Source organism: Sparus aurata, chromosome 6 (genome assembly GCF_900880675.1).
Source record: "Sparus aurata chromosome 6, fSpaAur1.1, whole genome shotgun sequence".
In the NCBI taxonomy this organism is placed as follows: Eukaryota; Metazoa; Chordata; class Actinopteri; order Spariformes; family Sparidae; genus Sparus; species Sparus aurata.
In genome coordinates, this window is record NC_044192.1 from 15941651 (window position 1) to 15947650 (window position 6000).

A 6000-nucleotide genomic window follows, 5' to 3' on the forward strand; every position below is an offset into this window, starting at 1 on the left:
GATATCTGAGGGAGAGAGAGAGGTCGTAGAGGACGTTTTATCTGAATGTAAATGTCCACTGGAGGGCAGTATTTCACTAGATAACTGAAGACAGCAGCACATACGGCCCCTGTAAAGTGTCTCTTGAGCATCAGTGTAAATCATAAGACAAGGCTGTTCTGATTCAGCCGTTTCGCTAAGTGAAAAGCACTCAGACATCCTAAGAGTTCTGTAAATGAAATCCTTGAAAAATAAGAAGTCCTGAGCACCGTCAACTCCTTGTTTTTTTAATCTGATTCGGTCTTCAGAACTTTTGATTGAGTTGAACTTCAGGGTTCAAGACGAGACGTGACGACAAGAAAAAAGGGTAACGTGTCGCTGTGCCCGTACTTTAGCCTTCATGTTTGTCTGGGTCAAGTTCAGATTCCGAGCAACACAATTTGATAATATAAAACCTGTATTAAATGTATTCTGTGGTACCTTTGGGGCAGCACGACAAGCATTCATAAAGTCATTACTGTAAACATTTAAGCAAGCAGCTTCTGTCTGATAACTCCAACAGACAGAGCAACATTTGCATTTATATGAAGTCATGTATCTGCGCCCCTGATGGATATAAGTCCACCGCTCACTCTCTTTTTAGCTCTTCGCCTACTCCTGAGAGAAATATATGGTTGTTCGCTGCAAAGAAGTCCTGCCCGTCTGGACCAGAAAACTGTTGCAAGCCAGAAAACCAAAGCAAAGAGCTGAAAGATGCAAAAACACTCTGTAGAGCTGAAGGGAAATGCATAGTCGAGTTTGTTTCCTCGAGTGGCCCCTTTTAAATGACACATGATAGATTGGTGTTTAAAAAGGTGGAGCAGAGAAGCATCAGACAGTGCTGAGAAGCATGTTATCACAAAATGATGGGTATCCATTCAATAACGTACATTAGCTTTTAAAAGAAGGGTGCTGTGTGCTCGATGAAGACTGATCAAGGTCACAGTCGCCCTAATGAAGACGCAGGCTGTTTATTACGAGTTCCATCAGCGCAAAATAAGATGTGGATCATCAGCTGACCACCACCAGTAACAGAGACAAGCTCGGAACATTGTTAATGAGGCAGAAATAACTAGGTCAGTGTTCAGTCGTGATGGATGATGTGTGCCTGCTGTTCGATAGACGGCAATGACCGTCTCTCATCCCTCAAAACTATTCTAAACAAGAATAAACTGGACACGTGTCATTAATGCAGATACCTCTAGGAGTCACCACAGTCAGAAATGTTCAAATCCTTCAGGCCTTAAAGAATACTAAAGATAAGGGGAGGGGCCAGTAGGTAGGTTTTTATGACTATGAATTAACTGTTTGCTGTCTGTACAACAAATATTTCCCTTTACGAGCTGCGCTAGGGGCAGGAAATGGTCTAAACTTCCGGTCTCCCAAGTGGGTGGGGTTGCAGTCCAGTGACACAGAAACCGGAAATGATTTCTCATAAGTGCAAGATAAGTGCGCCGTCTTACCCGTCCCACAAATGTTAGCATGTCTGGCTAACCAGTCGGTAACAGCTGTAACCATTATATGATCTAAACAGGTCATGTTAAAGCACCATTAGGTAACTTTTTAACCTTAGAATAACAGCTTCAAAAAATGTGTTGATGGCCCAGTGTCTTGTAACAGGGTGAATGGTGCCACCCCGCCCCATATCACTTGTTACGTACATGTTTACCTCAAGATACAATTTTTCAACATGTAACATTGTTATGATGTACTGAGTTCCATGTTTATTTGTGTTTATGACAGCGGTGTTGTTGCATTAAAGCCTGGCTCATGATACCACAATTACACAGTAAGTTATTTCCCCTGGTCCTTCGTGCTGCTATAGCTGGGTCTATATTGGATTTCAAGATAACGGCAGCGGCTCCATTCTAACGGATGTGTGGAAGTTTAAACTCCGACATCTCCAGTCAAAAACTTTATCAAAGATAACGTCACGTTTGCCAAGCTGGTTCATTTTTCATCCTCTTGAAACATTAATAGTGAAATGTGGGCTAATGTGTGAAAATGTGAGAAATAAAGTGTCTACTCTGTTTCTGGCTTATCACAGTACTCGGTGAACTGTGTTCAACTTCATAACAGGTTTGGCTCAAACAAGCCGTTTCTTTATTTGCTGACAGGAGGACGTGGGCATGAAGCTTAATGAAGTAAGAAATAATGTCTGAATTCTGGTTTAAAATGTTCAAAAATGAACTGAAATGATCGACACACTGTGAAGAGTTAACGGTTACGACGTTGTGTCAAAGACGTGTATATATTGTGTTTCTCTTTAAGTTAGCATGCTAATCAGCTGTTGGTGTCAATGTTAATGTCATGCTAATCAGCTAATTGGGTGGTCCTGGAGTCGGCTAATATGAGCTTAGCAGCTAATGGCTGCCACAGTTAACGTTAATGGTGAAATGCTGCTCTAGTTGTTCGAGTATGAATTTGACAAGTTGCCCATTCTTACATATTGCATCACCTATCACTTGAAACTTTGTTTAAGCCTATATATTTATTTGTCAGTGACAAACAGACTTTCTAGATTCTGCTCCTGGTTAATTGGATTGGAAAAAGGGAGGGTGTCTGAATTTGCCTACAATTAGTTCCAAATTTAATAGTTCCCTCCAAGAATCTTCTGGCAAGGCTTAGCTTGACCTGACCCTTTAAAGCAGTTATGTAAGATGTACAGAGGCAGACATGCACGACGGCATATAAACAAAGGATCAATACACTAAATGCTGCTGTTGCAGGTTTTATTTTTTTCATGCACCTATCTCAAACACAAAAAAGGAGAACGAGCGAAAACATGAGACATCCAGAGACTTCAGCCCATTAGCATTAACCCTTGGTTAGCTTTAGCATTAGCCTGACAGCGTGTGTAATAGCATCAGCATGCGTGGCTGTGCCTGCTGGGGTGGCACAGGCTGTGAATATAGAGTGGGCTCCCACAGCTCGGGAGATTAGCGTTCGAGTGCATTCAAGTCCATGTGCGAGGGCCGATTTCCAGGAAGAATAGCCCTTTATTGGGCCCCAAGTTGAATCCTGCTGCTTCCCTTTGGCCCAATAGAAGGCTGCAGTAACTGACAGTCCTTTACAATCAGCCAACACTGGTGGAGGTTTCGAGGCTCTCATTCTTTTTTTTTTCACTCTTTTTCTCCAATAGGATTGATTTTGAAATTACTCTTTCTCTGCCCAGTGTGTGCATGGGTCGGTATATTTGTGTGCATTCGTCCGTATACGTGGGTTTGTGTGTGCGTTTGCACTCACACACATTCACACACGGACATACACGCACACGTGCACACGTTTGAATGCCAGTCTTGGCAATTGTCTTAATGGGATAAGGGGAGACTATGGTTCCTGTTGGGGGGATGGGACTGTGGGAATGACATGGGAAAACACACACACGTTACATTTATGGCACGACCGTTGTCGGGTGATTCAAAGCAAAAAAAGGTGATACGTGGTGACTCGTTATGTCCCAAATACACCTCAGGGCTGCGAACACTCCAGCACACTAGCCAAAGGAGAGATGACGCACCTTTCAGCAGGACTGCAACTCTTTTGCAAAACAATGTAACCATAAAAAAAAGATAATGACTTATGTGCTCAGTGTTAGAGTGCACTCATAGCTACGAACCATTGGATCTTTTTCTTGATGTTTTGTTATATGTCACACAGTCAAAAAGTAAAATAAAGGTCATTTAAGGAGAATTAAAAAAGTGACATTATAGATAACTGAAGGTGGGGCTGGTGGGGGTGTTGCAGTGACTGGTTCTGAACAGTAGGGGTCATCTGTGGCATAATATTCATGAAGGCCTTCATGCCAACAAGCCTGCTCCAGTATCTCATCTTCTCCCAGCCTTTCTCAAGGAGATGGTTTAGATGTAATATGAAACAACCTGCCGTAGGTCAGGTGGTTGGAAATGTCGGTTTGTAATGTCTGCTGTGGAAAACTGAAGTGGAGCTCAGGGAATCTGAAGGAGACAAAAAGACGTCAGCTATCTGAGAAAACAGCTGCAGCTACTGAGAAGAGGTCAAAGGTCATCGACCAGGAGTCAGTGTGGACGGCCAAAGAGAGATCAAGGTCCATCCCTGATTGGAGACGGCCCTCCATTCATGACTACTGGTTATACATAGATCTTGACTAACAAGTATTTTTATTATAGATTCATCTATTTGGTCTTCAAAAGATGAGAAAATAAACTGTCCATCACAATATCCCAGAGTCCAAGTTGCCTCATTTAGGTTATATTTTTGTCCCAGAAACAAATACCTGAAGATATTCTTTCTTTGTCATGAAGAATGATACAAAGAAACCACCAATATTTGATTTAATTTCCTAAATAAATCAAAGCTATCGTGCAATGTATTATCTATAACTCATTGTATATTATGTTTATTTAAAAATTCCCATAATTGTCTGAGTAAAAATGTCCTCTGAAGAAAAATAGCAATCCAGCAAATACAAGAAAATAAAAAAAACACACAATGATATTCAAGTTATTAGCTGCCAAAGCATCGGGAGTATCAGCACAAGAGATCATTGTTTCTGGCTCCAGCTGACAATTAACATACTTTTTACTATGACCACAGACTTATTGATTATTACTCTGATCATGACGAACTGAAGTAGATTTGTTTTTAAACATTAAAAAATGACTGAAAAACATAAATGTCAAAGAGCTCATCTGATGTGATCCAAGTCAACTGAGTTGAAAAGACAATATTCAGTTGATAACGACAAGATACAGTCACGTTGTGCATCCACTTCAGATGTGTGTGGCTAACATTTTTAGCTTAGCAGCTACCATTGACGATTTGAGCTTTAAAAAGGGTGTAAATAACAAATCAAATCAATTTAGGATCTCATGGTTTCTGGCAACTTAGTAAAAAATTTGCTTTTTGGAGTGTATTTTTTCCAGTTGTCCCTAACCATGGCCTAGTCATTTTTGTATCTAAAAAGATCAGTCATCATGTCCGCCAATGGCATCACAATAACATCTGCTCTGCAAACATTTATTTTTGTTGTTAGAAGAACATTTGTGTCTGCGCGCCATTTCAACCAGTATCTTATTTCACCAGTTGCCTCTGACCAGACTGTGGAAGGACTTAAGAAATAGACTTGAAACAATGGATTGAAACTTCTCGGGGTTGGATGATAGATGATTTCAACATTTTAACTCAACTCTGGGTGATAGAGCTCCAGCAGTCACATTGCTCCTGAAGTAAGATGCATAGCCTTGGAACACACACATACTCAAAGTTATACACCACGTACGTACGCACACACAAACATGTTGGCTTGCCTGCTCACGCCCAGAGACACAATCCCACTCTATTCTCTGGCGGCGGCAGATGGACAGGTGTGTGATTACCGTCCCACCTCAAAACCTCACAGGTATTATATCCCCATTCACCAGCTCATTGTGTCGATACTGAGATGTCAGCCTGCGATAAGTGAAATGACAAATTCAGAGGAAGATGTGGGGGTGTCATATTTCCCAGACTGATCAACATTTCATCTTGCCGTACAGACGAGCTGAGGAGGGGGAGTTGGATGGATGACAGCGAGGGAGAAAGAGACCACCAGCAGCTATTATTTGTAGGATATCTCCAGTTTGTCTTCATTACCCATGGTCCATTGCTCTCCAGGATGTACTGATAGCTCATGCATCAAAAGGCTGTCTGCCAGGTGAACATGGAGACAGATAGAACTAAGAATAGCTGGATGTATAATTGCACATCAGGTTTAATATTATCAGTCTCCCATGAGGAATCTGCAGGGTAAAGGGCTTGAATGCAATTATTACCTTGGTGCTCGTCAAGCCAGTGACTGTGAGTGAGAATGACAGTTATCAATACCGACACTTATTCAGTCTTAATTTGGCATTTCTGTGAGGAAAGGGACTTTGTTGAAGCAGAAAACTATCCAACATCTGAAAAAGCAATAAAATATTAGCCTTTTGTTAAAGCCCCTGTACGGAGTTTTTAACTGGATAT